At 37.0% G+C, this 23,674-nt stretch overlaps 1 protein-coding gene across 3 annotated transcripts in view; it reads left to right on the top strand.

Moving 5' to 3' along the window:
* The window catches only part of SLC44A5 (solute carrier family 44 member 5), a 393,241-nt gene that overhangs the window by 4,765 nt on the left and 364,802 nt on the right, over positions 1-23,674 (top strand). For 2 of the 3 annotated variants that reach the window (XM_004758176.2, XM_045064731.1), the window contains exon 1: positions 19,080-19,154. The exons of the other annotated variant lie outside the window; for it this stretch is intronic. The gene's annotated coding sequence lies outside the window, so the exon portion shown is untranslated. Of the gene's footprint in view, positions 1-19,079; positions 19,155-23,674 lie in introns of those variants that run through there. 3 annotated transcript variants of the gene reach the window in all.

Here is a 23,674-nt window from a genome sequence, read left to right as displayed (position 1 = left end):
GAAAGTTGCCAGGAGAGAACGGTTTACTAGACATCATGTTTCTGGCTGTAGTAGTCCATTCTCTCAGGTGAAAAGCTCAAAAGAACTAAAGAAAAAATAAAAAATACACTGGAGTCACTTTTTGTAGTGTCTGGAGGCCGTCTTGTAGTGTCATGACTGGAGTAGTGGTATTGGGATCTAGTGAGTCGACACCAGAGAGACTGGTAAACATCCCAGGACGCTCAGGACAGTCCCTACAGCAAAGAATGACCTGGTTTGAATTGTCAATAGTACGGAGGGAGGTTGAGAATTTCCAGGCTAGCCCCATTATTTTTCTATTCTTCCAGAGGGGAGCTAGGAAGCTATTTCTGAAAAAGGAATCCAAAACAGTTGGCTTTACCTATCTCATTATTCTGTTTAGACGAGGCACAACTTTTTAACAATTAGGGTTCAAAATAAGAACATTTCTCTCTTTGCTTTCTCTTTGCCCCCTCCTTTCTCCCTCCGTCTGTTGGTTGCCATTGCATCTTACAGTTTTTCAGTAAACTTACACTGTTTCTCATTAGGGTTCGTGATATTAAAGGAACATTAAAGTCACAGTTAAAAATCGCTAGTTCAGTTGAGGTACCACAATTTCACATTGTTGATTCCTGTTTTGCATATGTCTGAATATTTTGTGAAAGAAAGGATCAAACCCACAATGTTTTGTTAAGCTCTGGCTCTATCTCTCTTTAATGTGAAAGATGAGTAGCCCCCAAACTACTTTTCTGTGGCTTCTTTTGGCCATTAGGACTTTAGCGGAGAGCTGCACTCTTACTAACCCTATCATGTAAAGAACACCAGTCAGGACTGGTCCTAAGTGCTTGAGCAATTTTCCTGTAGGAACAAAACTAATATAATATTATATGTTAATTATACTGGAATTAAAAAAAATAAAATAAAAATAAAAAGATTAAAAAAAGAATTGCCATATTCAGTGCATTTTTTTCCAAAATCCAGTTTTATAAGAAGCAATTTAAAATTTGTGCATTTTAAGAACTTAAAGGATGGATTTTGGGGTGTATTTTGTAGATCATTTGCCTGTGTTTCAGTATTCAAATCATGAGAGGAAAAAAAGATTTTGTAATTGACAGTAAAATTTTATTTTATTATTTTTTTAGAAGTTTTTTTAAAAAAGATCATATTTATTTATTTATTTGTCAGAGAGAGAAAGAGAGAGAGTGTGCTCAAGGCAAGCGGACAGAGTAGCAGGCTGAGGCAGAGAAGCAGGCTCCCTGCTGAGCAAGGAGCATGATGGGGAACCCGATCCCAGGACCCTGGGATCATGACCTGACCTGGCTTAACCAGCTAGCCACCCAGGCATCCCCACAGTAAAATTTTATTAAAAAATTATTGTCACTCCAGGTTTTCCTTACAAAGAACTTAAAAGTCATTTTAAAGTTAGGCTATGATCGTGTCCATTTTGTAAATATTAGTTGAAAAATACCCAAAGTCACAAAATGAAAAAAATATTATAAAACATTCTTAATAGACATTAATACTACACAAATTCAAGTATTAACAGTATTTTTCAGTTTGAATTAAGTTATTTTTTCTTTTTATTCACTGTTTTCAGCCTCTTATTCACAGTTCTTTTGTTTGGCTGCACAAGAAAGTCATCACATTCTTTTCCCATGGCAGTGACATTGATTCTGCTGACCTAACACCTTTACTGTAGTGCAAGAGTATCAGTGACTAAAGAAGAACCATTAAGTTGTGAAAAAAATTTTTTGGTCATAAGTAAATGTGTCCAGAGGTATCTTAGCTGTACGGGGTAGGACAGACTTGTAGTTATAAAGAATAAAATTGGAATCTGCCTCTTCCCTCATCCCTCTTACCCGCTACAAAAGCCTTACATTGAAATGTATACTTCGTGAAACTTCATGGAAACTCTTCATTGAATTGTTATCACACTTCCCACACATTAAACTTTTATTTAGTAATCTATAGAAACAACATGAAGACAAAAGGAGGACGTACACTTCACATGCCTAATTCTAAACACTCCTTATGTTTTAACCTCTGTAGATTCTCACTGCTGGATTCTGAATTAATGCCCTAGGTATGATGAAGAGTAAGCAAAGTAATAGATTATACACAAGTTTGTGTGGGTCAAGAGAGGCATGTAACCTGTTTAACCTACTTGGGAAGCACAGTTTTCAAGGTTTTGGTAGCACTAAATGTTAGAAAATTATATACGTTAGAAACAATTTTTTTTTTTAAGATTTTATTTATTTGACAGAGACAGTGAGAGAGGGAACACAAGCAGGGGGAGTGGGAAAGGGTGAAGCAGGCTTCCTGCTGAGCAGAGACCCTGGGATCATGACCTAAGCCGAAGGCAGACGCTCAACGACTGAGCCACCCAGGTGCCTCGAAACAACTTTCTAAAGGAAGTCTTCGAGGAATTTCAATGGGCATTTTTTTTTTTTAATTTTTAACTTTTTATAAACATATAATATATTTTTATCCCCAGGGTTACAGGTCTGTGAATCGCCAGGTTTACACACTTCATAGCACTCACCAAAGCACTCAATGGGCATTTTTAAAGCTAATTTCTTATATTAAAAAGATTGAAATATCTTTTGAGTATTTAGAATTTTCGTGAGTCTAGACTTCTTTCCTGTAATTCGTCCTGTTTAATGAGGTTTTATTCTGTATCCTGTATTTCTGAAAAATGGGGTTTTTAATGTATTAAAGCAGAAAAATCTCTAGAGAATTGCCATTGTTAAAATAGCGGTTCAATAATCAAGTCTTTGATTATTGGAGGGCTCTTTAGGAAGGATTTCCTGAATAAACATGCAGTCCTTTGATTCCTATAGATATGCTAAAACTTTTTCTTAGAGTCAGCCAGACCCTGAAATAGCTCTTTACCCAGCTTGGGCTATTTTGGCCCCCACAGACGTGCTTTTGCTGATTTGTGCTTAGTTGTTGTAACATTGATTGACATTGAGATGCTTGACATCCTATTAAGTTCGCAGGTGTTGTTTCTTGTGCTGATCACTATTTACAAAAGTATCTGTGTTATGAGTATCTGATGGAGAAGTTTCTCGGAGAAGCCACTAGCTAACAGTGGATAAACAGAGTTCATGGCGTCTCTTACTATGGGTAGACAGCTAGGAAGCTCAGAACTGAGTCTGAGAGTTCACTCAAGACTTGTATATCAGACATTTGTGGATTTATTTTGTTTCTCGTCGTCTCCATATACTTTGTTTTGTTGAATTGTAGGTATTTCTGAAACTATTTTAAATCGTCTTCAAAACGAGAGGAATTATAAACAAATTAATATTGGCTGAAAATAAATCCATGGAAGTTAACTAATCTATTTAGTTATAAACTAGTAATTTGCAGAGCCTGCATTTAAACCTAGATGTAGTCCCAAATAATTTTGTATGTACAATAGAACACTGAAAGGATTTTGGGAAACCATCCTACTGTCCTAACCCCCACTTTTATTTTATTTTTTTTCATTTAGTCTTTGTTCATGTATAGTTCTCCATAGCTGTGATTTTATTTTATGGCTTTTTTATCCACTTGGTTTCACAAGCTGAGAATCTGAAGTTATCCTTCATTCTTTTTCCATGCCCCTGCTTAGCCCTGATCCAGTCAGTCACTACTGTCGATCCTAAGCATCTACTTCTCTCTAATTCCAAGGTATAACTGAGCACTCATCATTTCTAGTATGAATCGAACCACCTGTACACTAACAGGTCTTCTTGCATTAGACTTTCATCATCTACAATTAATTTTTTCACTCTATTGCAAATCTTGTATTCCTACAAGGCAAATCTGATCACTTCACATCTTTAAAATCCAATAATGGCTCTCCGTTACCACCCCAGTGTAAAAATCAGAATTTCACAACAAGGCACACAAGGTTCTCTAGGATCTGACCCATAATTACCTTTTCTGCTTTATCTCCCACCACCTCCCACATCTATCCCAAGTTTAATGATCCTACCATTCTAACACTGGGGAACCACACACATTCTTTTGTGCTTCTCTGTCTTTCTGATACTAGATTTTTGGTTATGATGAAAATCCCTTTTTATCTTTCAAGCTTCAACACGAATGTCCCTACAGTCTCTGTGAAACTTTCCCCATCTTCCCCTCTGGCACTCCTGCCCTGCCCCTACCCTATAGCCGAGTTAAGCACTTCCTCTCTGGGGCTCCTGGACTTGCACATGCTTCTATTAGTGCTCCCAGATGATTTAAATTGTAGAGTCCATCTCCTTTCTCAGTCCTTCTGTGGGTCTTCAGTTTTGCCACTGCCCTGAAGCAAAAGGAACCAAAAAATCTGACAAAATCAGTCAGCGCCTTAACAACCCAGGGTCCAAACATCGCCCGTGCCATAGCTGACTCCTGCACCCCTGCCTCCCACTGTTCTGGTGACACCATCAGGCAGTTCAGGCCAGCCAGTCTGTGCTTGGTGCCTGAAAGAACAGCACCCTTTCCCAAGCCAGTTGTCTGGAAGCATTCTGCTCTTTGGTAGGGCTGCTTTCTGTCTTTCTGTATCTTGACTTAGTTCTCTTGGATCAAACCTGGCTTTGTGTAGGTTGTCATGTGCCCCAATTTGGACCTGCATTTTACTGGATTGCAGCAAAGGACTGCTGCCTCGCACAACTTGGGGTTTACACGTGCCCGTTTGCTATCCACTTCTTTAGGGCCCTCCATAGATGTCCACGACTACGCTGTGAGCTCCTTGAGGGTTCTGATTGTGTGATATTTATCCTATAATCCAAAATGTCTGGTATAAATCTGGGCATGTCATAGATACTAAATGGCTATAACATTGAATAAATCAAACATACATATTTCTCTATATTTTTACATAGTCTTCATAATTTTTATGGTTTAATGATAATCAGTAGCATAACTAACATATATAACATTTATAACTGAATATATATATACGTATATAAAACATATATAACTGAATTTTCCAGGTTTTCTCTGTGTATACAATGTTTTAATAAACATCTGTGTATATATGTGTGTGCATTTACCATGTTGAACTATCTATTTAGATTAAAGAGGCTCAGTAGCATCTGAGTCTAAAAGTTAATGTGGCCCATTAAAGGGAAAGTGAATTTATTATTGATGTATCTAGGGAATTGTACTGATTGGATAGTACAAAATCCGATGTTAGCTCCAAATTGTGAGAGTATTATCTTGTAATAATGTTATAAATTAGAAAGTTAGCTAGAAAATTATTCCAAGGTCTGATATAAAATAATAGCTCAAGTTCTAACAAAAAGGTACAGAAGAAAGTGATGCTAAATCATCTTCCTTTAACTAGAACTCCTATAGTTTTTATATTCATTTTTCTTTTTGTCCTATTCTTCCTTTATTGACAGTACATTTTCACATGAAAATGAAATTAAACCATAAACTTTTTTATTTTCAAAGTATGCTGCCCAGCATAAGCTCATTTTTTTAAAAAAAGATTTTTATTTACTTATTTGACAGAGAGATAGAGAGAACAAGTAGGCAGAGAGGCAGGCAGAGGGAGAGGGAGAAGCGGGCTCTCTGCTGAGCAGGGAGCCCAATGAGGGACTTGATCCCAGGATCCTGGGATAATGACCCAAGCTGAAGGCAACTGTTCAACCAACTGAGCCACCCAGGCGCCCCCTAAAGTATAAACTTCTTAGAGACTACTAAATTTTTATTTTGATGCCTAACACTTAGTAAGTGTTCAATAATAATTAGTTGAATAAATATGTGAGTGAATTTTAGGATGTAGTTCTTTTGCAGTGAATGGAATAGAGCACTTATGCCTGCTCCTAAACTGAGACTGATAGAGCTCAGGGCAGGTGTTCCTTCTTCCCATAGTAGGAAGAGTTCCCCAGACTATTTCTGAATAATCCATAATGTGAATCTGTTTCTGGATAATAGGGAGCTGTTACTGTCTGTCTGTCTGTCTGTCTTTCTTTCTTTCTTTCTTTCTTTCTATTTTATTTATTTGAGAGAGAAAGAGAGGACATGAGCAGGGGGAGGGGCAGAGGCAGAGGGAGAAGCAGACTCCTTTGTTGAGCAGGGAGCCCTATGAGGGGCTCAACCCAGCACCCCTCAGATCACGACCTGAGCCAAAGGCAGATGCTTAACCGACTGAGCCACCCAGGTGCCCCTCCTCTTTTTATTCCTTTAAGACTTAAAAGAGGGAACTGTTGAACTCGTCTGCAGAAAAACTTATTGCAGAAAAAGTTGGTTTCATGATCTACAGGGAATAAATAACTTCTGTGTCAGGGCCTTTGAGATGTTTTTGAAACACTGAAGTCAGGTATGTTTAGACAGAAAAATTCTGATTTAAAAATGTAGGCAATGGGATGAGAGTGGTGAACAAGGCATGAAAGGCTGCCCTTAGGCAGTATCTTTTCCAGAGGATATATCACTGTCACCTAGAGATACTCTTCAGTTTCTAATAAATGACTTTTCCACATTTGGAGTCTTTAAATCCCATTACTCTGGAATTATTTTTGAAATACCTGGAGAGATATTTTTTTCTCTTCCCTGCCTCTCATCCTCCGGCCCTTCTTTCCTTCCTTCCTTTGGTATAATTATTTTCTTATTTTGGGTTAGTCTTGGTTAATAAAAAGTAATTTATTGAAAATGGTTTCATTAAAAACCACAGCTATTTAATACCAAGTATAATTTTAAGGATTGTCAAATTAATTTATCTATTTGTATTTAACTATATACGTTTTGGTAAGATCTGGAGCTAAATATTATATCTTGAAAAACTAACTTGATGTGAAGGTTGTTATTATTTGACATTGTGATTTTAATCTTTCTTTTCTTATTAATATGATTTAAAAGAAAAAGGTACCATATGCCCTGCCTATATCTGTTGCCTTGTTAGCTTTCCTCCAAGGTATGGAACCTTTTAATTGTTAGCTCATTAATCTTCAGGAGGGAGAGAAAATTTGTAGATAGTATTTTCCCCATTTCTAAAGATAAAGAAAGCACCTTCACCAAAGAATTTTTGTTGCTTATTATCAATTTACATAGCACTGGATGATTTCATTATAACTTTGAATGTCAGTTTATTTGTGACATATGGACAGTTTTTTAAAAGGTTTACCTGCAAATGGGATATTATTCATTCTGAGGTTCAGCTTTCCTAACTTTTAATCTTGTTATTTTTCTACTCTGTAGATAGTCAGATACTATGATACAAATGAGAATTCTTTTAACATTTCATTTGAAGACACTAATGACATTTAGATCTGACTTAGACACTCTTATGCTATATTTAAACATGTTCTTTTTTCCCTTTTAGAACTTCATTTTTCATTTCAATTTTTTAAAAGCTGATGTATTTCCTTTGTGATGTCAGTTTTTCTTACCTTCTTTAGTATTGATTGTGAAATTCATGTGACTAGGGCTCAGCATATTTTTAAAATAATGTACCTTGAAATACTCATCAATATTAAAGTCTAAAATTTTAAGATAGTTTTCAATCAATTTCTGATTAGCAAGTTATGATACGTAGTTAGAGATCATTAGAGTTAAAACTCCAGGCTGTGTTAAAAATGGAAGATTCTACCAATGGGTTCGCTTAACTTCATTTTGGATAAATAAACTTTGGCTCAGAGAGGTAAAGATTACTTTCCCAAGTTACACAGCCAGAACTTAGGCAAGTCTAGATTAAAATGACTTTAGTTCAATGTTGCTTTCACCACGTGCGTGCTCTGGAATTGGCTCTATTGTCTGTAGATGACATGGCAGGTCAGGCAACAGAGGTCTTTCATTTATGGACTGGAATTAGAGTGGTGTTTGTGTGCGTGCACATGCACATACAATACAAGAAAGTAGAAAAAAGGTGCTTTAATTCTGCTTACTCATGCTTTAAGTCCCTCTATACCTCCTTAGGCTTTCACTTGTTATAGCATTTATCAAACCATTTTAATTGTATGTATTATTGAGGAAATAAATGAATATATATATATATTTAAATAAGAAAAACATTATGGAGTCGATATGGGGATCAGATATCTTATTCTAGAAAGAATAATCCCACATCTCAGGGTCCTGGGATCAAGCCCCATGTCAGGCTCCTGCTCCACAGAGTCTGCTTCTCTCTCTGACCTCTCCCCTCTCATGCTCTCTCTCACTGTCTCTTTCTTAAATAAATAAATAAAATCTTAAAAAAAAAAAAAAAGAATTGAGCCACATAGCTGAATTAAGAAAAAGTCATAAAAATAAGCTAATTATCAAAATACCATCTGAAGGGAAGGGCTCTCCTGACACAGGCCATCATCTTGCCTCAGTACAGAAAGTGAGCTGTCAGAGGTGAAGCAACTACTGATGAGGTTCAGATTAGATAATAGACCAGGTGGCTAAGAGTAAAGAAGGAAATCTTAAAAAAAGAGTGTTTGACTCAGAGTGAGACTATTTTTTTTTTCTTCTAATCTACCACTAACTAACTTTGTGATAGAGCCCCAGGTTACAAAGTCTGTTGGTAAAACAAACTGTTATATGCTTGCCAATTGTTGCTATTGGTATTATTTCTTTGGTTTAAGGCCAAACTTTTGTTTAGGAGGGTGGTAGGAGAGTTTACCTCCTTTGAGAACCTCTGCTCTAATGAAAGAGGTATGACAGGGAGATGGTTGTCTGTATACCTCTAAACTTTACCGTGGGGTTACCATGAGACTACAATTAAAAAAAAAATCACAAAATTACTCTATGCCAAGTGAGTTTCCATTCATTCATTAAGCATTTTATTGAGTGTCTGCAGGCACTGTGCTGGGCTCTGAGGGTACATAGATAAGTATGACCTGATCTCTACCTCCAAGGACCTTGCTGTCTACTAAATGGAAAAAGTAATGCTTTACCAGTTCATTTCCCTACAGAGCTAAGTGCAATGACACCTGGCAAATTGATACAAATTGCAATGGGACTGCAAAGATGTGACCTTCCCATTCACCCTAGGAGTCTTCTGAGGCTTTGTTGAGAAAGGTGTCATCATATAAGACTGTATTTCAGATCATCAAACAGAGTTAAATTCGCTGACATTGAAACTATAAAATTTTGATACTGTATTTCCTGACTATTGTTTGTTTTCATTTTATACAGACATAATTTTCGGATGTGATTAATGTTTCTCTAATGCAGTATTTTCTCCAAGTGTCATGACTTGGACAGCTGCATCAGTGGCATCTGGGAACCAGCTAGAAATGCAAATTCTTGGGTCCCACCTCAAGCCTACTGAATTGGAAACTCTGGGGGTAGGACCCAGCAATCTGTTCTTACACGTTACCTGACATCCCACTAGACTCACGCCAAAGTTTGAGAAGCACTGCTTTAATAATTCACAGATTATCTCTTATATGTTATATAAAATATTTTTATAAATATGCATAAAATAATGTTTTAAAAAGCAGGATGTGAGGGGTGCCTGGGTGGCTCAGTGGGTTAAACCTCTGCCTTTGGCTTAGATCATGATCTCAGGGTCCTAGGATCGAGCCCCCATCGGGCTTTCTGCTCGGCAGGGAGCTTGCTTTCTCCTCTCTCTCTGCCTGCCTCTCTGTCTACTTGTGATCTCTGTCTGTCAAATAAATAAATAAAATCTTAAAAAAAAAAAAGCAGAATATGATCTATATACTTATATGAATTAAGTATGTGTTCTTAATTAAGTATCTGTATGCATCTCCTCATTTAATCTTCACCATAGCTTTGAGAAGAAGCTTAGTGGCTCTCACTTCTGTGTTATTTTCCAAATACGTGTGAAGCATACAAATACTATTTGTCTAGACCTTGCCTCAGACCTACTAAGTCAGAGACTAGAGTTCCTCATTTGTGCTGTGATTGAGAATCACTGAAGTAGGTATTCTTATTGTATATTTTACATACATGAAAATTGAAGTTTGGAGATGACACACAATTTGACTGGAATTCTGACATAGGATGAGGTTGAACAAATATTTCATTATTTGCTCAGCAAATACCTACTGACCTTGAGTAATTGCTGAGACTGTCTGACTCCAAAGACTGTGCTACTAGTCATTCAAGTAAATTCTTCTTATGTGATCTAACAGAAAAAAAAAATTTTTTTTGAGAGAGAAAGCTAATATTTGCAAAGTGGTTTACAGTTCCATGACAAAGCATCCCACTGTTGTTATCATTGCTGTTATAAATTGGAAACCAAGGCTGAGTAAGAGTAAGTGATTTGCCTAAAATTATGCAGCCAGTAAGTTTCGGGGCCAAGAGTGTGAATGTGGATTTTCTGAGTCTGGATTTCAGCTTTTTCCCCAATTCTGCCTAATGGCAATTTTATGTACAAAATTAGAATAAGGAAGCTAGTTACATGATATTTACAGGATAGTTTACTTTCCTGATCACGAAGTTTACTTAGAAATTGTAAACAAAATAAAACTAATGTAGTGTTTATAGTTGGATCTTATTTTCCCAAATCTTAAAGAAAACATTTATGAATCATCCATCTTCTAAATATGAAGACTGTAGCTTTTTTAAAAAATATTTTATTTGTTTATTTGACTGAGAGCTAGAGAGAGAGCATAAGTAAGCAGAGCGGCAGGGAGAGGGGGAGAGAGAAAAGCAGGCTCTCTGCTGAGTAGGGAGCCCGATGCGGGGCTCCATCTCAGGACCCTGGAATGATGACCTGAGTGGAAGGCAGCCGCTTAACCCACTGAGCCACCCGGGCGCCCCAAGACTGTAGCTTTTTAAGTTTACTAATAGATAATACTGATAGTCCTAATTCATTGCTAATGCAGGATACGTTTGTCAATTTTATTATGGTCCAGATTTTTTATTTTAGTTGATAGATACCTGGGCTAGTTTATTAATGTAGCGACTGAAGCAGATGGGTTTATTTACACCAGGAAGAATGTAATTAGGATAATGTGCTGCTCTTTCTGTCGGCCTTTTAATTACCTTTGCCTTATGCCCTTTCCACCTGGGCTGAATCACAGAATAGTTCAATAAAAGGACAGTTTCTAAGGAACAGAGCCATTTCAAGTGAGGGCCTTCAGCCTCTTATTTTGGATTTCTCCTTTCGAGGCAGTTGGGTGGCAATTCAGAAAGACAACGTCATAACATAGTTTTATTCGAAATCACATCTATAACATCTGTAACATCTGTTACATATATAACAACATAAGGAATGGTAGATGTTCTGTTGTTTTAAATACTTGAGAATGCAAAACTTAGGACACTGGGTGAGAGTTACCTCCCTACTTCAAAAAAGAGGTGCTAGACACAACCCAACAGGAATTACTGAAAAGGGGTCAGACCACCACCAATCTGGGCATCTGTCTCTGGTCTATTCAGAAGAAAGATTCATTTAAATAGCGAAACTATTATGAAAAGATTTCTGAAAGGGATGCTGTCAAGAGTAGAGGAAGGGAGACCCGATGGAGAGTGTTTGGATGAAGTGATGAGAGAAAAATGAAGCTCGCTCTAGTTCATGAAATAATGGATAATGAAGGTCCTCTTTCTCTAACCGATAGCTTATAAGGAAAAGAAAAAGATGGAAGAGGATTCTGCTTTCTGAATTATAAATGATTTAGAATGTATAGGAACACTTCATTTAAAGGAGAGGCTGAGGGGCACCTGGGTGGCTAGGTGGGTTGAGCCTCTGCCTTTGGCTCAGGCCATGATCTCAGGGTCCTGGGATCAAGCCCCGCATCGGGCTCTCTGCTCAGCGGGGAGCCTGCTTCCTCCTCTCTCTCTGCCTGCCTCTCTGCCTGCTTGTGACTTCTCTCTCTGTCAAATAAATAAATAAAATCTTAAAAAAATAAAAATAAAAATAAAGGAGAGGCTGAATTAGATCATTTCCATGATACCTTCAAACTTCAAAAATCCATACCTTTTTGGTGTGTGGTGTCTGTGTGTGTGACTTTTTAATGGGTTGTGGCCAAGAATAATTTTTCAGCTCCAAGTATGCTTTTGTATATAAGTGGAGCGCAAATATTATTTTTGGAATACTGTCTACCTTTCCTGTATGATTATATCCCATATACATCATTTTTATGAGTTATTAGAGGAGAGTTTTCATTACAAATTTTGAAATTACATTCTTCATTGCTGACAATGCAGCTTTTAAATTGTTGGTCCTAATAGTGGTATTAACTAGTTGGCATTTTTATTATTTTGTGCCAGTGGACCAAAATGACTCAAGCCTTTTGAATATAGGCCAGTTAATTCATTCAGCTAGATCCATTTTTTTAAAGCCAAGATACACCATGGAACAATTTTAGCAGGTAGATTTCATGACCAATCTTTAGACAATGAACTTTGGTTTTGGAAAACTTGATCATACATTGTAATATAAAGTGCTACTTTTCCCTCCAATTTCTGTTTTAAGCCTCAGACTACTACTAATGCTAATGGTCTCTCTAGGTAATGAGAGAATTAAATCATTGGAGTCATTATATGGTGAATGTGGCTGTTTTCATCAGCCTTCAGGGTCTGGCCTGTCTAAATTTTAAATGGGCGAAGTTGAATAATACCCTTTGTTTTTAAAACTTCCAGTGCCTTAGGCTATTTCTAACTTTTTGACATGTACCCAGAGCTAGGCATCACAGGTAGTAGGTATCTGAGAAAAACTTTTTTCTCCCCTTAGGCACTAATCTTGTATTTTAGGTTTTGATTTAAAAAAAAAAAAAGTAGTCTCTGAAATATATTAAGTTACTGATCCTAACACGTTATTCTCTCTAGAGCCAATGAATTCTTAAGCAGTATAACTCTAGGGTGTCATGGTCCTTTCTTCTAATAAGCCTGGTTATCTAGTGCTTACCCCGTTTGTTCTCCATGAGCAGAAGATTATGGACTATACAGACTATAGAGACTATATAGACTATAGACAATAGAGACGATGTAAGAAAACATAAATACTTGCATCTGACTCTCAAATTGCAAGTTTTAGAGCCAGTCATATGAGAAGCTCACCCTCTTTATTTTACAGGGTGATAATTTGTTGTTTAAGATGCTGCAAATTTTGCTTCCTATTGTCTAGGCTCATAGATCCTACAACTGTCCATAAGTATTCTTTAAAGCTTAACTTCAGATTTTGCTTTTTTTTTTTGCATCTTATAATAAAAGTAGTACAGATCCTACAACTGTCCAGAAATATTCTTTAAAGCTTAACTTCAGATTTTGCTTTTTTTTTGCTTCTTATAATAAAAGTAGTATATCTGAGATTTAGATTTGCATCTTTTGACCCTAGAAATATAATCACTTTACTCTATGCTGTGGGTAGTTTTGTTGTTGTTATTGTGTATTATTTTGGGAAGTGTCTGAATAAGACTCTACTTTTAACGTTTTAGCAATAGATGCTTATGTAATGTGAGTACAGTTGAAAAGACTGAATTACTTTCAGTAGTTTTCCAAATATGACACTCTCCTGATTACAACCACCTCTTTCCTGGTAAATTAAGGGTCATAATTCAGAGTCCATTTCATTTCCTGATTGAAATCCCTACCTTCAGGGTTTAAACTACAGATTTTAACTGTGGTTTATAATAAGCATTTAAAGCCCAAATATCCCAGTTTTTAATCAAGAATACTTTTATTGATGAGAATACTTATGATAATATGTCCAATTTTAGTTCACAGGGTAGATTTTGTATGCCAATGTTTTTATATTTCAAGTGCTGAAATTTGGCAACATAGATTTTTTTAAAACTTAAAGTACTTTGCAAAAATATATATGGCACAATATACCTATATTATTGGTTAGGAGGGAGAAAGAATGAGACATTTAATATGTAAAATCTTGGGTTAATTAAAGGTTATTATATATCTATATATATAAAACATAAGTTGGGATTTATTTATTTATTTTCTTTTTCTTTTCTTTTCTTTCTTTCTTTTTTTTTAGATTTTATTTATTTATTTGACAGACAGAGATCACAAGTAGGCAGAGAAGCTGGCAGAGAGAGAGGAGGAAGCAGGCTCCCTGCTGGGCAGAGAGACCGATGTGGGGCTCAATCCCAGGAGCCTGGAATCATGACCTGAGCCAAAGGCAGAGGCTTTAACCCACTGAGCCACCCAGGCGCCGCTTCTTTTTTCTTTTTTTTTTTTTTTCTTTGCTGAAAAGTTTCCATGCCCAATGTGGAGCTTGAACTCCAACCCTGAGATCAAAAGTCACATGCTCTACCAACAGAGCCAGCTAGGCACCTATGTATATTTTAAATTAGTAAGTGATTTGGCAAAAATTGTATTACAACAAAATGCCTAGGCCAGCAAAGTTATGCAAAAACAATCAAGGTTTTCTAATAGTGAGGCAGAATATCTACTATGAACACTTGCTATCCTTGTGCTGTTGCTATGGAGAGATGCTAACTCAGAGAGCTCTAGCTGTGTTGGTTTCCAAACAGCCACCTGAGTACTATTCATATTTTTGACTTATGATCCTGTTTTGTATGGAATTTAAAAAGAAGCAATGAGAATGATAGAAGAAGATAATGGTATGCTAGATTGTTTTCTTTGCTCTTTATGTAATTTATTTCAGTGCTTCCATAAAATTCTTTTAACTAATTGTTTAAACTCATTTAGCTGATAACACTTAAGAAATCATAGAAAATGAATAGAGAAATATATACAAATTATGTATCTAGGACTTTTATATATAAATATATATATAATATATATTAAATTAAATAATTAAAATTAAATTTAATTTATTTAAATTAAATAAATTAAAATTATATATTATATGTTATATATAATATATAATATACAAATTATGTATCTAGGACTAGGACTTTTTGTAATTCTCCTTACATAAAATATACTTAGGGAAAATGTATTTAGAGACTATTTAAAAGAGATAAGATATGTATTTAATGGCTATTAAAAGCTAATTTTTAACTGATCATCCTTGTAGGGAATGTTGTTGGACCTTTATGATCAAGAGTTTTTAATGTTAGATTAATTGCATATTGAAGACAAAAAATAACCCCAAACATTAAGGAACAATAAAATGCTTTGAAGCTAAAATAATCTATGATCAAAGTATATACTGAGGAGGCTTAAGAAACTAGAAGTCATTATATAAATGAATACACTGAATAAATAATAGCTAATACTTAGTATATACTTAATATGTATCAGACATTTTTAGATGTTTTGTACTTACTAACTTATTCAATTATTTAATAAATATTTATTGGGAAATGTCTCTGTGATGGGTATTAGTTTAGACTCTGGGGGATATATATACCACCAGATAATTAAAAAAAAAAAAAACAAAACCTCTGCCCTCTGGGGATTTATATTGTAGTGGGAGAAGACACGTAATAATTAAAACTAATAAGTAAAACATCATGTGTTATATGGTGATAAGTTTTGTGGTTTTAAAAAAAAGGAGTAAAGGAAGAAAGGGTGTGTAAGTGAATGTGGGAATTTTTTTTAAAAGATTTTGTTTATTTATTTGTCAGAGAGAGAGAAAGAGTGCACACAAGCAGGCAGAGTGGAAGGCAGAGGCAGAGAGAGAAGCAGGCTCCCTGCTGAGCAAGGAGCCCAATGTGGGACTCGATATCAGGACCCTGGGATCATGACCTGAGCTGAGGGTCTGAGCCACCCAGGAATCCTGGGAATTCTTTAATTTAAAGAAGTTTAGTCAGGGAAGACCCCCATTAAAACCATGACATTTGAGCAAAGACTCGAAATAGGTGCTGAAGACATCTGGATAGTTGGAAGAAGAAAGGCCGAGAAAGAGGAACAGGTGCAAAGCCTAGAGGAGGAAGTAGTTTTGCACATTCATTCCCAGTATATCAGAGAAGCCCATGAAGTGGGAACAGAGCAAGCAAGGAGGAGACTAACTGGAGATGAAGTTAAGGAGAAATGACGGAACTGATCATTTAGACTTGCATTTTCATTTTACTTTCTTTTAAGGATTTGTTTATTTTAGAGGTGGGGAGAGGGGCAGAGGGAGTGTAAGAGAGAAACATAAGCTGACTCTGTACTGAGCACAGAGCTCTGTCCCGTGACCCTGAGATAGTGACCTGAGTGGAAACCCAAAGTGTTGCCCAACTGGAGCCCAGGCTTATGCTTTTATTTTAGAGGCTATATGAAAGGTTTGAGCAGTGAAGTGATACAACCTGGCTTACATTCTAACAAGATTCCTCTAACTGCTATGATGAGAATAGACTATGGGGAGCAAAAATCAGAAGAGGAAGTCAATTGGGAAGCTGTTGGAGGTCTCTAAGCAGAGATTATGGTTCTTGGAATGGAATTCTGTAATGGGGAGTGAAGTGAGAAGTGGCTGGATTCTGGATGTGTTTGGAAGATAGAGCCAATAGGATGTGGTGCCCGAGAGGAAAAGAAGCATCAGGTATGACTCAAGGCTTTTGTCCTGTGCAATGGAAAAAGAAAACTATGGTGGAGATATGAAGACTATGGAAAGAGCTGGTTTGGAAGAGGAAGATCAGTGATTCATATTGGGCATAGTGAATGGACACAGTGAATTTGAGATGCTTGTTAGCTATGCAAGTAGAAATGAATCCTCACTACTACAGTTCTATGAGGTAGTTAGTATTGTTGTCCCTTTTCTACAAAGCATCAGTCTAGAAAGATTAACTTCTCTTTATTCACACAGGAAGGCTTGAAACCCAGGCAGTCTGACACCACAGCTTTTGATTTTAAACACTGAGGTGTCTACATCTAAAGAATTTAGAAATGAGGATCATCATGTTGAGTTCTATAAAATCATGACATGATGAAGTCCTACCATTAGGGCGCCTGGGTGGTTCAGTCAGTTAAGCATCTGCCTTCCGATCCCGGGGTCCTGCATTAGGGCTCTCCTCTCAGCAGGGAGTCTGCTTCTCCTTCTGCCCCTCCTCCTGTTCACATGTGCTCTCTTTCTCTTTCTGAAATAAATAAATAAAATCTTTATTACTTAAAAAAATTAACATATAATGTATTTTTAGCCCCAGGGGTACAGGTTTGTGAATTGTTAGGCTTATACACTTCCCAGCACTCATCATAGCACATACCCTCCCCAATGTCTATAACCCAACCACCCTCTCCCTACCCCTCTCTCCCTGGGAGCCCTCAGTTTGTTTTGTGAGACTGAGAGTCTCTTACAGTTTGTCTCCCTCCTGATCCCATCTTGTTTCATTTTTTCCTTCCCACCCCCCCCCAAACCTCCCACTTTGCCTCTCAAATTCCTCATACCAGGGAGATCATATGATAATTGTCTTTCTCTGATGGACTTATTTCACTAAGCATATTTACCCTAAAGATATGAATGTAGTGATCCAAAGGGGCACGTGCACCCGAATGTTTATAGCAGCAATGTCCACAATAGCCAAACTATGGAAAGAACCTAGATGTCCATCAATAGATGAATGGATAAAGAAGATGTGATATATATATATATATATATATATATATATATATATGAATACTATACAGCCATCAAAAGAAATGAAATTTTGCCATTTGCAACAATGTGGATGGAACTAAATAAAATCTTTAAAAAAAAAAAAAAAGTCCTACCACCTGAGATCCGGGGCATCTGGCAGTATAGATGGCTCTATCTATGTCTGTGTTTGGGTCTATATCTATCTCTCTCTCTTAATCTTTATCCTAGAGAGCTAGTTCTCTGTATCTCTTTAGCTGGAGTGGGAAAGGGTTTTCCATACTGCATAACTGTAAATAAATGTGGCAACAGTTCCTATTTTGATTACTCTATTTCTGGTACTGTTTGTATCTGATACTGTTTGCCTCTTAATCTCAAGCTTTCCACTATCTTAGCTTCAGAGAAACTCCCGTGATTCCTGATTACCTCTTGAATGTTGGTTGACACAACATTCTGATTGCCTAGATGTCCATAGCTAATGGCATTGTTCAGGCGTAGTATATCTTTATGGTTCCATTTGGCTCAATGTGCTCATCATTGTCCAGCTTACCACATGGCAGTTGTTTAGGCTTCTTTTTGTAAGCTCATCTCTCTACACAAGCCCGACTTGTGTTGCTTTGTGCATAATTCAGCAAAAAAAATTATTACCATTTTAATATATAGCCTCTGTATTAAGTAAGATAGCCTTAATGTGGACTATACTCTATATAATTTGTACAAAAACTTGTGGAGTGGAAAAATTTTAGTTTTTAAAGGATTACTTATGTTGTCGGCTAAGTTTTGTACTAGCTCTTAGGAAATGTTTTATATCTTGGCATGATATCCTTGGAAACGTGTATTTGTAAATGAATGGCTGACATGCCGTTAACTATTCAGCAATACATTCACTAATCAAAACAAATGTAGTGCGTAGTCAATAATATGAATCATTTGTCACTTGGCAGTTGGTCCCATCAGAGTAAGTACAATATTATAAAAAGCTAAATTTTTTCTTTCCTACATGGTATGCTGTGTTATTGCATGATTAAACCAAAGCATTAAAGTCTGAACTCATGATATTTCACACCTACAAATAAAAATACATGTGTCTGGAAGCACTTAGTAAAGTAATGTAAATAATTGAGGGAATTTAAGCTTATACTGTAGTGAAGCTATGTATGGCTTGGAGTTAAGCTTGATTAATTATTAAAAATGTGTTGGGTGCAGAAGTGAACTAGTTTTAGGGAAAGAATATGATTTTTGGATTTTTACTTATAGAAACTTTAATAAGCATTTTAATGTGTCATAAATGTCCTCTAGAAAATGGGAGTAATAGCATCTTTCTTCCCTGGACTACACTGTTTGGAGTCCCTTTCCCTAAGACTTCCCTCATTCTTCACTGTCCTTGTTTATCAACCCAAAGGCATGTGTAGTGCTGCATTTTGTGTTTGACTCCTATTAGTTCTCAGACATGTTCCCTATAAATAGTCATAAAAGCATAATCAGTCCTTCTCCTTCTGTATCTTTTTTTTTTCTTTTTAAGATTTTAAAGTTTATTTTAGAGCAGGGAGAGGCAGAGGGAGAGGGAGAGAGACACTCAAGCAGACTCTGCCCTGCAAATGGAGTGGATGTGGGACTCCGTCTCCTGACCCTGAGATCACTACCTGAACCAGAAACCAAAAGCCAGATACTTAACTAACTGTGCCACACAGGCACCCCCCTTTCTGTAGCTTTTATTGTTTAAGTAATTTTCTTATGTTACATAGATACCCACGCTGTGGGCTTAATGCTTCTGCTAATGCCTGGATCTAGGAGAGGACAGAGCCTCATTCAGGTGAGTTGTGTTTTACAAGGTAGTAGCCACACTGGGCTGATTTCAAAGGGTGCAGGTATGGTTTGTGGGGTGTTTGTAGGAGTGAGGAGCTCCGGTAGAGCTGGGTCACTGAAGGCTCCTTATCCCACAGTTTTGCCTAAGAGCCAGATCTGTTTCTGCTCTTTCTGTTATTAAACAGTTTGCTTTATCAGCATTGCTAGGTCATAGTTTAATATCAGGAATATTTATTATTTTCAATATTTCATCAAGATTTATCTGTTTATCTGTTATTTAAAACTGCATAAATTTCAGGTTGTACAGAAGAAGAAAAGTTCTCGAATTCAGTCACAGATAATAACTTACTATTAGGATATTCTTGCTTCAGTCAGGTACACCAAAGCCAAGTGGCACCATTTAGATCACTTACTAAACAATATCAACGTATATTTTCTGTCCAGGCTTCCTTGAGATTAGTTTGCTGCAACACAGTCCACCTGGGACAACTTTTGAAAATGCAACTTAGAAAATGAGTGAAGCCCGACTTCTTACCAGGAGGACATTGTTCTTGTCCTCTAGTTCTGCTGTTTACTTCTAGGTGTAATCAAGGGTGCTAGTTCGGACGTGTTCTGCTTTCTCTGCTTGTTAGCTTTTTCCAAATGCCTCCTCATGAAGCTTATTCAGCTGAGACTGAAATGAGTTGAGACTTTTGCTGACATTGTCTCGATTTGCTGTGTTTGCTGATGCTTTGGGTGCACCAGTGCATGGGGTGCGTAAGTATCTTTACCGTAAATATTGAATGTAGATAGAAGATGTAGGCACTCTGTTTGAATCTCAGTGTAGGGACAACATGGACATGGTTCTCAAAGCAGCGAGTATTCTCATAGGAAGTGGAAGGAAACTTTTTTCCTGGCTTCATTGCTTGAATGATACCTCATTTCTTTTTTTTTTTTTGTGCTAATTTACATAATATTTATTAGGGTGGCCCCTGTTTGTTTCACAAAATTAACCTGCATCATTTGTAGACCTAGGGCTCTTTTGAGGTGGGGCCACTCCTCTCGTGTCACCTTTAGTTGTCAGAATGAGACTCAGCAACCTTTAAACACATTCATTTTACATTATCTGTGAGGGGAACACTGTGAGGAATATTGTCATTTCTCCATACATTGATAAACATTAGATTTTATTGAAATAATAAATTCATGCGGTTAAAGAAAGTCCAACAATACAGAAGAATTTACAAAAAGTTACAATATCTCAGAGATGCAGTGGTAAGTAACTACTAGAAGGGTCAAAACAGAAATGTTTTAAAGCTGGTCATCCCTGTGGGTAGGGAAGGAGGTGGCTCAATATTGTGGAGATATATATATATATATGAAGAAATATGTTTTGTTAAGTAGATACACACACCACTATCAATTTATTTTTTTCTTTCTTTCACTGATTTTTAAAAAAAATTTTTATTTTATTTTTTCAATGTTCCAAGATTCATTGTTTATGCACCAAACACAGTGCTCAATGCAATACGTGCCTTCCTTAATACCCACAACCAGGCTCACCTAACCTGCTACCCCCTTCCGCTCCAAGACCTTCAGTTTGTTTAGTTTGTTTCTTGGAGTCCACAGTCTTTCATGGTTTGTCTCCCCCTCTGATTTCCCCCAATTCACTTTTCCTTTCCTTCTCCTAATGTCCTCCATATTATTCCGTATGCTCCACTGGTAAAGGAATCCATATGATCATTGATTTATTTAATTTTTTACAAATTTTGTTTCCTTCTTGATATGGTAGATTAGGACTGAACTGCTTTTCACCTCCTTATTGTCCTATTTGTACATCTAATGATCAGTAGTCTGTTTCCATACAGATCACCTTTTGTACTTGAAAAGCATAATTAAATCTTCCTTTCCTATTCCATTGACTGTAGACAGTGCTCTTAACTACTCACTTTATAAGATAAACATACTCCCATTTCTTTTCACCTTCTACTTCCCAATCTTTCAAGTCAATAAATAACATTTTCATTAGTATGACCAGATAAATATTATTTACTGTGGAGTCTATATAGTGAGATGGTATTAGCACTTCCTTCCCTGTGGGTCTTATGTTGGGACTTCTCTGCCACTCAGTGCCGAATGTTCTTAGTTTCAAATCCCAGGAAGAATGAACTCGTTAAACATTCGACCAATAGACTTTATCATATCCTTATCTTTTTCAGAGTTCTCAATCCATTCAGTTCCCTCTTTTTCATCCCTCCTGGGACACTGTGTCTTTTGGGTCCTGTCTATACTGACTCCTCTCTAGGGTCCTGAGACTTATTTTCTTTCTCTCTGAATAACATTCTGTTTCTTGGGTAGTATGTTTTCTTTCTGGCTTACATCCTCAAATTAACTTCTTGAGGGAGGGCACTCAGGAGTAAAATTATCAGAGAAGATAGCTCAGATTTTTTGTGTAGGGTTAAGTGTCTGACTTCAGGCAGTCTTAATTCCTGAGGTGGGGGAAGGGCTTGTATGACAATTGACTGTTCTATAAACTGAGGGTCAGTAAGTGTTTTCTGTAATGACCTGGTGGTAATATTTAGACTCTATGGATTACATACAGTTTCTGTCAGATAGTCTTCTTCTTCTTCTTCTTTTTTTTTTTTTTAAAGCAATGCTTTAAAAACGTAAAAACTATCTTAGCTCACTGGATATACAAAAGCAGGTGGTAGGCTACAGTTTGCTACTCCCTGCAAAAAGACTTACAGTTAATTTATTTTCCGCCCTATGTTTCATTCTCAACTTCTGAGTCTCGATCCTGAGACTGGGATACCACAAAGTAGATTGAGCCCCAGATTGAGCTTTCCTCCTCACTTTTCCTGGGCTTAAACATTTCTCCCTGTGTATTCTGGGCTGTGTTTATGTTTCAGTCACTAGCTTTCCATCTTCTTTCTGTCTCCCAAGAATTTGTTGAAAATTCATGCCCACTTATGGCTCCCTCACCATTCTCTTGTTATTGTGTGTGGTAGATGCTGTTGGTACCTATATCCCCTCTTCACTTCTAGTTTCCCAGCACATATCCCATTTGCAACTGCCAGTACCTTCAACTCTTAGAGGGTTCTGTCTGGCTGTAGGAGTTTCCTTTGTCTGCCCATGGGGTAGGCTGGAGGAACCAGAGACTGTCTGCCTCAACTGATGTCTAACAAGAATGCATGAGTAAATACCCCAGCTCCCTCACACTACTGCTGGGATAACTCTAAGGTGCATGTTGTATACTGGCTCTAGAGTTGCCTGGCAGGATTGAGACATAGGTTCTAATCTCTTGCTTTGATAATGAACCCTTTGTTGGCTCTTCTCTATTCCATGACTCATTTTCTCCTCTCCCTAAATTTCTTGGGGTTACCTCTCACATAAATTCTTGATTCAAGGGACGCCTGGGTAGCTCAGTTTGTTAAGCGGCTGCCTTTGGCTCAGGTCATGATCCCAGGGTCCTGGAATCAAGTCCCATATCCGGCTCCTGGCTCAGCAGAGAGCTTGCTTCTCCCTCCCACTCTGCCTGCTGCTCTCCCTGCTTGCACTCTCCCTTTCTGTTAAATAAACAAATAAAACCTTAAAAAAAATTCTTGATTCAAATCCTTATCTAGAGTCTGCTTCTGAGGAACCTAGATGGAGATACCATGGGCTAGTTTTTTAAATGATTATTATAATTTTAATGAGATCTCAGAAGAGCAGATAACTTTGAGTACTTATTTTTTATATTGAATCTGAATTCAATGAACTAATATTATATTCAACATTTACTATGGGCCAGGAATTATTCATGGGGTAAAACAAATAAATTTGACATGAATTCTGCCTACAGGGAACTGAGGAGATAATCCACACAGAATGTTTTATGTGTTGTTAAGAAAGGTTAAGATGTACACATCATGGGGTTTTGCAAGCATGAGAAGTTATTTGCTGATGTGTGATGAGAGATGACTTTAAGGAGAGGTGATATTTGAATTCGGTAAAGAGGAAATTGATGTGAAAACAGAATGATGACTGGGTCAGTTGGTAGAGCATGTAGCTCTTGATCTTGGCGTCATGAGTTGGAGCCCTATGTTGGGGGTAGAGATTTTACTTAAAAAAAAGAGAAAAAAAGAGAATGATGGGACTGGGCATTCCTTGGGAAGAAAACAGAATGAACACAAATCCTCTTCACGATGCACGTAAAGAGGAATGGTTGACTCAAGAGAAACCTTCCATTTCTGAGAAGAGGACAAAATCATGTAAAACAAACATGAGTACACACACACACACACACACACACATTAATTAAAATTGTAGGGATATGCTTCTATGAATATTCCTGAAGATAGGTGGTAAATGATTTATATAATTAAGAGTTTGGATATGATGTGGGAAAAAATGGAAGCCATCAGATTCGTCTGTGAAGGGAAATTAAAAATATCCTTTAAGGGAGAATGTTGTGATACGAGATGTTTTATTCTTGTGAGGAATAGATTGAATGGAGGTGAGGAGGAGACTATTGCAGGCAGGTGCTGATTTTTCAGTCCGTGTCATTCT

Source organism: Mustela putorius, unplaced genomic scaffold (genome assembly GCF_011764305.1).
Source record: "Mustela putorius furo isolate JIRA1106 unplaced genomic scaffold, ASM1176430v1.1 tig00003853_pilon_pilon_pilon, whole genome shotgun sequence".
Taxonomy (NCBI): Eukaryota; Metazoa; Chordata; class Mammalia; order Carnivora; family Mustelidae; genus Mustela; species Mustela putorius.
Note: the sequence above shows the minus strand (reverse complement) of the source record. Positions and strands in the feature narration are given on the sequence as shown.